Here is a 9,638-nt window from a genome sequence, read left to right on the forward strand (position 1 = left end):
CCCCTAAGTGTGTTGTTCCATTGCTTTGCCTTAATGTTATCTCTGATTTTTTCTTTCTTTTTTTTTTTTTTTTTTTTAGATGGAGTTTCGCTCTTGTTGCCCAGACTGGAGTGCAATGGCGCAATCTTGGCTAACGACAACCTCTGCCTCCTGGGTCCAAGCAATTCTCCTACCTCAGCCTCCTGAGTCGGTGGGATGACCAGCATGCGCCACCGCGCCTGGTTAATTTTGTATATTTAGTAGAGACGGGGTTTCTCCATGTTGGTCAGGCTAGTCTTGAACTCCCGACCTCAGGTGATTCGCCCGCCTCAGCCTCCCAAAGTGTTGGGAATACAGGAGTGAGACACTGCGCCCAGCTGTGGTTCATCATCTGAATGAGGCTTTCTACCGGAATTCAATCCAGATCCTCCGAGCTCCACTGACATCCACCCCCATGCTGGACCAGGGTGGACAACTCTGGAAGCCTAGAGACAGATGGGATGGCCGATTCCCAGGGTGTTTCCCGGTGATCTCTGCCAGGAGCTTCTCTGTTGGCATTGATAACAAATTAGCCAATGGATACAAACCCATTTTGTAAACTGCCAGGTGTTGAAGATCCAACGGTGTCCTCTGAAATCCAGTTCTTCCTGCGTACAGTGTCTGGATATCTTTGCTGGGGCGGAGAGGGTGGTGCATAGAGTTCAGAGGGGTGCGAGGATATGATGTACAAGTGACTTGCAATTTGGCACATAAAAATACAGGACGTCCCGTTAAATCCAATTTCACAGAAACAACAAATATATACTTTGTATATTCCATGCAATATTTGGGACATGTTTATACTCAAAAGTATTTGTTGTTTCTCTGAAATTCAAATTTTGGCCAGGTTCAGTGGCTCGTGCCTGTAATCCCAACACTTTGGGAGGCTGAGGCGGGCAGATGACCTGAGGTCAGGAGTTTGGGACCAGCCTGGCCAACATGGTGAAACCCTGTCTCTACTAAAAATACAAAACTTAGCCGGGCGTGGTGGCAGGCACCTGTAATCCCAGCTACTCGGGGTGGCTGAGGCAGGAGAATCACTTGAACCGGAAGCGGAGGTTACAATGAGCCGAGATCCGGACACTGCACTCCAGGGAGCAAGACTCCGTCAAGAAAGAAAGAAAGGAGAGAGAGAAATTAATTGGACGTCCTGTATTTGGTCTCCTAACCCTAGTGTAGATTTAAACCAGAAAGGGCTTCCAATCCCTGTCTCCCACCCCACCCAAGAGCTGTTCTAGGATCATTGCTATTGTTTTCTTTTTTAAAGACGGGGTTTCCCCGTGTTGGCCAGGCTGGTCTCGACCTCCTGACCTCAAGTAATCCGTCCATCTCAGCTTCCCAAAATGCTGGGATTACAGGCGTGAGCCACTGCGCCCGGCCCTGGCCCTCGTGGTTAAAACAGCTGGAGGAAGCCCGTGCGCCTAACGCTTTCGAGAACTTCTTTGGCCAAGATGGGGCTGAGCTGTCACAATTCCCGGCGAGCCCGCGACCAAGCAGGCGACGGAGACGGCGCAGGCCGAGAGCTCCCGCCCCTCTGACACTGAGAGAAAGGTTGCAGCGCCCACAGCTGCCTATAACCCGAAAAAAGAGGAGCGGGGTGCCGGGGGACAGGGTTGCTCAAGAAAGTGAGCTGTGCGCAGTGCTCCGGGAGAGCTCGTCTCAAACCAGGCCCCAAGTCAGGGAAGAGGTATAACTTCGTACTGGGCAGTTTAAAAGGCAGGACATATGTCCCCAGTATCCTCACTCCCAGAGGAAAATGCCAATGAGTCAGTCTTCCCTTAACTGCTCCAGCCCGAGTGAGAATCCCACAGGGTGTTGACCCTGTTGACTGTGCCGAAATCACATGCAGTGACCTGCTGACTGTGCAGAAATCACATGTAGTGATGACTAACGTCTAAAACGGAAGTCCTGCCGAAACCCGGGATCGAACCAGGGACCTTTAGATCTTCAGTCTAACGCTCTCCCAACTGAGCTATTTCGGCTGTATTAGAAAAACTTTTTCTTTTTTTCTACAAAATTATAATAAAATAGTATTTGTTCCAAGGTAACAGATTATATGGATTCAGCTAGAGGTAGGCATTTTACAAATGTTACAAAGGTGATAAGGCAAGGCCCTTGTTTACAAACTAGAAGTGATAAATCACTTTTCTCAGGGGTTTTCTTTTTTTGTTTTTTTTTTTTTAAGTTCCCTGCAATTCGCTTTTTTCATTTAAAAATATATTATGGACTTGTTTCATGGCAGTTTTGTAGACCTATTGTGCTTTTTTTTTTTTTTTTTTTTTGAGACTGAGTCTCGCTCTGTCTCCCAGGCTGGAGTGCAGTGGCCGGATCTCAGCTCACTGCAAGCTCCGCCTCCCGGGTTCACGCCATTCTCCTGCCTCAGCCTCCCGAGCAGCTGGGACTACAGGCGCCCGCCACCTCACCCGGCTAGTTTTTTGTATTTTTCAGTAGAGACGGGGTTTCACCGTGTTAACCAGGATGGTCTCGATCTCCTGACCTCGTGATCCGCCCGTCTCGGCCTCCCAAAGTGCAGGGATTACAGGCTTGAGCCACCGCGCCCGGCGACCTATTGTGCTTTTTAATCCACGTTCACCAGTATTGGATTGTATGGTTATAATGTAATCTATGTAATCAAACTGACAATTATCGGCTTTTTTACGTTTTTCTATGTTTCATTATTAAAAGCAATAGTGCCATTAATTTTTAAAATATATTTGTTGTTCTTGTGCAAAGGCAGTTTTTGCAAGGTAGATATATATGAACATTGTGATTTTTACAGCTATCTTCAGATTGAAATCCAGGATATATAGAAGAGGTAAGGAAGGCCACTTGTAAAGGCTTCAAATGTAAACTTTCAGTCCTACCTCCACATGAGGTAAACATACAGTCACTGTACAGTATTTGTTAAAAGCATTGATTTACTAAACCTAGCATCAAAAATATACCTCAATTTTTGTAATACCATCTTGGCATTTTTCATTTTTAAATATATATAGTCAAAAAAATAGAATTTACTCAGGCTTCCCTCAAACTCTAAGAAGTAAGCTGTGGTTTAATAATATCTCTAATATGCCGATTTTATTCCTCCCCCACCTCCCATTTCATAATTTTCATCTCTTGCATTTATTCACTGAAAAATGTTTTAGCCCGGTGCATTGTCTCGTGCCTGTAATCTCAGCACTTTGAGAGGCCAAGGTGGGCAGATCACCTGAGGTCGGGAGTTCAAGACCAGCCTGACCAACATGGAGAAACCCCGTCTCTACTAAAAATACAAAACTAACCGGACATGGTGGCGCATGCCTGTAATCCCAGCTACTCAGGAGGCTGAAGCAGGAGAATCCCTTGAACCCAGGAGGTGGAGGTTGTGGTGGGCAGAGATTGCACCATTGCACTCCAGCCTGGGCAACAAGAGCAAAACTCTTGTTGAAAAAAAAAAAAAAGATTTTATATAAACTCCATAAGGCTGTTAGAATAATTCAACGCTTCGTGTTCACTTGTTTCATAAATAAGGAGCCAGCATGGGCTCATTATAATTTGAAATAAAAACATAACCTTAGTTTAGAATTTATAAACAATAGGATTAAAATGGAGGATGAGTATAGACTGTCATTCTCAAGAGAGATTAAGAAAAGAGTACATCTGAAATGAGATGTTTGTGGCTGTCACCCCTAAACTAGGTGACTTTACAGTTTTTTTCAGACTCAAGAGCCTATCACTTGTTTAGCTTAAATTTCACCCTTTTGGTTTCCCTTGGTAGATGAATTAGGAAAAATTCTAAAATGACCCACAAAACACCCTCCCAGCCCCACAAAACCCTGCATAATCCCTGGGACTATGAAATTCATCATATTAATTTATAACCTGTTGTTAGGTGATATTATATAGTACAGATGACTCTAAAATATGTGATTATCTGGGGGAGCCTGACCAATCACTTGAGCCCTTTACAAGCAGAGGGTTTTCTCTAGCTGGTTGCAGAAAGGAGTCAGAGACTTAAAACACAAGACTTGAAGATGGAGGGGACCATGTGGCAAAAACGTGTGGGCAGTCTCTAGAAGTTGAGGGTGGGTCTCAGCTGACAGTCAGCAAGGAAATTGGTCTTCATTTCTACAACTGCAGGAAACCTAAGTTAGCCAAGAACAAGAAGGAGCCTGGAAGCAGTTTTCTCCCCAGTGCCTCCAGATGAGAACTTAAGCTAGTCAACTCCTTGATTTCAGCCTTGTGACACCCTGAGTAGAGAACCCAGTCAAATCATGTGGGACTTCTCACCTACAGATGAACGGATAAACCGTGAACAGATAAAACAGGTGTTGTTTTAAGCTACTGTTTATAGTAATTAGTTATGCAGCTATGGAAAATTAATACTGTCATATAGACTTGCCATAGGCTAGGTATATTAATGACAAATAGTGGATTTAAGTCCTTTTGTGGTCACTTATTTGCCTGTTCTTGAGTCACTTACTTGTCTATGCTCAAGTCAGTTTTTAGGTACATTAATGAAAAAGAGTGGATTTAAGTCCTTTTCTGGTCACTTACTTGCCTATGTTCTTGAGTCACTTAATTGTTTCTGCTTAAGTCAGTTTCTTTTCTCTTCTTTTTTTTTCTTTCTTTCTTTTTTTTTTTGAGAGGGAGTCTCTCTCTGCCGCTCAGGCTGGAGTGCAGTGGCGCTATCTTGGCTCACTGCAACCTCCGCCTCCTGGATTCAAGCGATTCTCCTGCCTCAGACGCCGGAGTAGCTGGGATTACAGGCGCCCACCACCACACCCGGCTTGCTTATTTATCTATTTATTTATTTATTTATTCATTCATTCATTCATTCATTCATTCATTCATTCATTCATTCATTCATTGAGACAGAGTCTCGCTCTGCTGCCCAGGCTAGAGTGAAGTGGCAGGATCTCGGCTCACTGCAACCTCCGCCTCTTGGGTTCAAGCGATTCTTCTGTCTCAGCCTCCCAAGTAGCTGGGACTACAGGCGTGTGCCACCACGTCCAGCTAATTTTTGTACTTTTAGTAGAGACGGGATTTCACCATATTGGCCAGGCTGGTTTCGAACTCCTGACCTCGTGATCTGCCCACCTTGGCCTCCCAGAGTGCTAGGATTACAGGTGTGAGCCATTGTGCCCTGCCCCGGACTGATTTTTGTATTTTGAGTAGAGGTGGGGTTTCACCACACTGGCCAGGCTGGTCTTGAATCCTGACCTCAGGTGTTCCACCCTCCTCGGCCTCCCAAAGTGCTGGGATTACAGGCATAAGCCCCTGCGTCTGGTCCCAGTGTGATACATATATATATATATATAAAATATAATTCTATATATGATATATTATTAATATGTATTAATATAATATGATCTATGATATATAATATATAAATGATATATAATATATACATATCCCAGGGTATATGTGTGTATATATACATATATATACATATCCCAGTGTGATAGATATATATATATAAATTATGTGTGTGTGTGTGTGTGTGTCTAAAATTGCCCTAGCCCCTAATTGAATTAGAATCTCTACAGATGGTGTCAAGGTATTATATGTGTTTTTAAGTTGGCCAGTTGATTTTATGTGCAGGCTCTCTGTCTCTCATTCCTCAGTTCTCACAAAATGCCACTATCACATGTTAAGACCCATTTTTAAAAATTGCTTACTCGACCTCTGAACAGGCATGTCCTACAAGCATGTCTAAAAATGAACCTGTTGAGTGCTGTGGCTCACACCTGTAACCCAGCGCTTTGAAAGATTGAGGTGGGAGAATTGCTTGAGGCCAGGAGCTTGAGACTGTCCTGGGCAACATGGTGAGACCCTGTTTCTACAAAAAATAAAAAATTAGCCAGAAAATAAAAAGTCAGCTACTAGAGAGGCTGAGGCAGGACCACTGCTTGAGCCCAGGAGTTGGGGGTGCAGTGAGCTATGATCATGCCACTACCCTCCAACCTAGGCAAACCAGTGAAACCCTGTCTCTAAGTAAATTAAAAATGAACCTAATTTTCCTTCTAAACTTGCTTATCTTACCACCATCTTCCATCTAGGTTTCCGAAGTCAGAAAAATAAGAATTCCTTCTTCCCTTTGCCCTCTATTTATGGGAAAGCCATGAAATGATTTCACTCTACTTCATCCTTTCTGGAATCCCTCCATTTCTCATCTTCGTATCCTCTCCAACCTCCTTTTTTTTCTTTTTTCTTTTTTTTTTTTTTTTTGAGAGGGAGTCTCGCTCTGTAGCTCACGCTGGAGTGCAGTGGCACCATCTCGGCTCCCTGCAACCTCTGCTTCCAGGGTTCAGGTGATTCTCTTGCCCCAGCCTCCCGAGTATCTGGGAATATAGGCACCTGCCACCATGCCTGTCTGCTTTTTAAATATTTTTAGCAGAGATGGGGTTTTGCCATGTGGGCCAGGCTGGCCTGGAACTCCTGACTTCAGGTGATCCGCCCGCCTCAGCCTTCCGAAGTGCTGGGATTACAGGCATGAGCCCACCACACCCAGCCTCTCTCCAATCATTTTCCACCCTGCTTAAGAATGTTTCACTAGCTCTCTAGTTGAAAACAAAAACCCAGGCTCTTAGGCCGAATGCGGTGGCTCAGGCTCATATTCCCAGCACTTTGGGAGGCCGAGGCAGGCGGATCATCTGAGGTCAGGAGTTCCAGACCAGCCTGGCTAACATGGTGAAACCCTGTTTCTGCTAAAAATACAAAAAATTACCATGCCTGTAATCCCAGCTACTCGGGAGGCTGAGGCAGGAGAATTGCTTGAACCTGGAAGGGGCAGGTTGCAGCAAGCCTAGACCGCGCCACGGCACTCCAGCCTGGGAGCCTGAGTGACAGAGCCAGACTCCATCTCAAAATAAATAAACAAACAAACAAACAAATAAATAAAATAAAAAGTAAAGCGAAGAAAAAACCCCCAGGCTTCCCCCCCCCTTTAAATATAAACAGAGACCAGGGGCTCACCATGTTACCCAGGCTGATCTCGAACTCCTGGGCTCAACGGATCCTCCTGCCTTGGCCTCTCAAAATGTTAGAAATGCAGGCAGGAGCTACATGGCTTCTCCATAGGGTATGTAAAGGCTTCCATAACTTGGGGCTAACCTTTCTCCGGCAGCATATCTCAGTGCTCTCTCTTTGACCCTAAATGCAAGCTATTCATGCGGTCATCTGAACTCAGAATTCTTTGGCCTTGCATTTCATCTTCCTCCATGCAGCATTTTTGACGTTGCCCTTCTCCTAATCCCTATGTAACCTGCAACTCTCAGCTCACATACATTCTCCTAGTTCTAGAAGTCTTCTCAGACATGTCTCTATCCCCTCCCTCCTAATTCACTACAGAATAGTTGTCCCTACAGTGCTTTCACACCACTTACAAAACTGGATTGCAATTGCCTGTTTACGCTCTTTCTTGCTATTTGTATCCCCAATGTATGTCACATAACAGGCTGGAGTAAATGTGGAATTAATAATTAATTTAAAAATCTCTAGCCATATCTCAGGACCAACTCATTCTTTAGCAATCTCTAACGTCACCTGGTCAAACTTAGATGTGACCTCTGCAATACTCTTCGTAGAAGATCCGAGACCTTCAGTTTCTTTCCTTTAAAGAAGCCTCATCTGGCTACCCTGTCTCCTTCCCCTGAGGGATCAGTGAGCAGGAGAATTTAACCAAAAATTATGGGGAGAGTGTAACCACAAATTATGAGCTTTGGAAGGGAGCGCCATGAAAGACTTGGGATGCTTCCCACTGGGTATGGTAGAGAAATTGGCAAAAGATTTTTTTTTTTCTTTTTTTGCATTCTGTTGCCCAGCCTGGAGTGCAATGGCATGATCTCAGCTCACTGCAACCTCCACCTCACAGGTTCAAGTGCTTCTCTCACCTCAGCCTCCCCAGTAGCTGGGATTACAGGTGCCTGCCACCATGCCCAGGTAATTTTTGTGTTTTTAGTAGAGATGGGGTTTCACCATGTTGGCCAGGCTGGTCTGGAATTCCTGATCTCAAGCGATCCTCCCACCTCGGCCTCCCAAAATGCAGTGATTATGAGCCACCCTGCCTGGCCTTAAGTTTTATAAACTTTTAGAAGCAAGTTATAAATTTTGATAACAATCTTAGAATTGCATAAAATATACAACTATAGTGAATGAATTGCAAAGATTTTCTATGCCTCCTTTTAGGACAATACTGTAGGTTGGTTCTCAATTATCTTGCTGAAAGTAGAGCAAGAAATGTATAGGTTTAACATTTTTGTGCAAATGCAGAGGTCCCTAACAAATTTAATAATTTATCATTTTGCTGAGTCATAATTTTTAATAATGACTGAGCATGGTAGACCCCTCAAGATCCACATCCCAGTCCATCATGTCACATTAAAGGACTCAGTGAGGGGTCGGGCACGGAGGCTCACACCTGTAACCCCAGCACTTCAAGAGGCTGAGGTGGGAGGATCGCTTGAGCCCAGGAGTTCAAGACCAGCCTGGGCAATATAGTGAGACCTCCATCTTAAAAAGTAAAAATAATAAAGGATTCAATGAGGGATCGTTAAATGTTTCAGCTACATTTGATTGTCCCTAAAGCAGGACATTGTATACCATGGTAGTATTCAAGATTGCAGGATGCAGCTCTCACAAATGTCAGGGGTCTACTGCAGTGGTTCCTTAGCTTGCCAGAAAAAAAACCTTTGCTGAAACTTAGTATCAAATCCAGCCAATGGGAATCAGGCAAATGACTTGAACTTAGGTGGCCTTCCTAAGAACCAGGCTAGAAAATCATCCCTGACATCAGAGCCAACTTTGTAGACATGAGGGCCTTGATCAATCAAGGAGCCTGTAGGCTGAATTTCAGGAATGCTCCTTTTTTCACATAGAGCCTTAAAAGAAATGGTGCTGCTGGGCATGGTGGCTCACGCCTGTAATCCCAGCACTTTGGGAGGCTGAGGCGGGTGAATCACAAGGTCAGGAGTTCGAGGCCAGCCAACTCGAACATGGTGAAATGCCATCTCTACTAAAAATACAAAAAATTAGCTGGGCGTGGTGACGGGTGCCTGTAATCCCAGCTACCCAGGAGGCTGAGGCAGGAGAATCACTTGAACCCGGGAGGTGAAGGTTGCAGTGAGCTGAGATCACACCACCGTACTCCAGCCTGGGTGACAGTGCGAGACTCCATCTCAAAAAAAAAAAAAAAAAAGGAAAAAAAGAAATGGTGCTATTAATTAGCTTCTGGAAATGGAAATGTGCATTTATGCATTATGTGATACAATCTAGGAGGAAAGTGCTCATCAGCTGCCTTCCAACCCAGAGTTTCTTCCAGAGCACAGGACTGTAGAGGTCAAAGTCAACCCAGCTTTGAATTCCAACACTGTGACTAACTGACCAGCTACATGACTATGAGTGAATTTATTTAAATTAGGTTTCCTTCATCTTCAAAATGATTGCAACATTTTCCTCTTAAAATTATTCATGCGTAAGCCAGAGAATGGTCAGTTCCTATTTCAGCACCCTGTACATGTAGGAAGATGCTCGGCAAATGTGAGGTCCCTCCCACGGGCAGGAATTGTGCTTGCTCTGATCTGAGCCCCCACCAGGACCATAGGTTACTTTGCCTATCCGCTCCCTGAACCTGAACTTTC

General features: G+C 44.5%; 1 non-coding gene across 1 annotated transcript; it reads right to left on the bottom strand.

The window, feature by feature from the left end:
* Window positions 1–1,927: 1,927 nt before the first annotated feature.
* Window positions 1,928–2,000, bottom strand: TRNAF-GAA. The gene has a single exon. It is a non-coding gene; the product is annotated as a tRNA-Phe (tRNA).
* Between the last annotated feature and the right edge of the window lie 7,638 nt (window positions 2,001–9,638).

The sequence above is a fragment of the Colobus angolensis genome, unplaced genomic scaffold (assembly GCF_000951035.1).
Source record: "Colobus angolensis palliatus isolate OR3802 unplaced genomic scaffold, Cang.pa_1.0 Scaffold61, whole genome shotgun sequence".
In the NCBI taxonomy this organism is placed as follows: Eukaryota; Metazoa; Chordata; class Mammalia; order Primates; family Cercopithecidae; genus Colobus; species Colobus angolensis.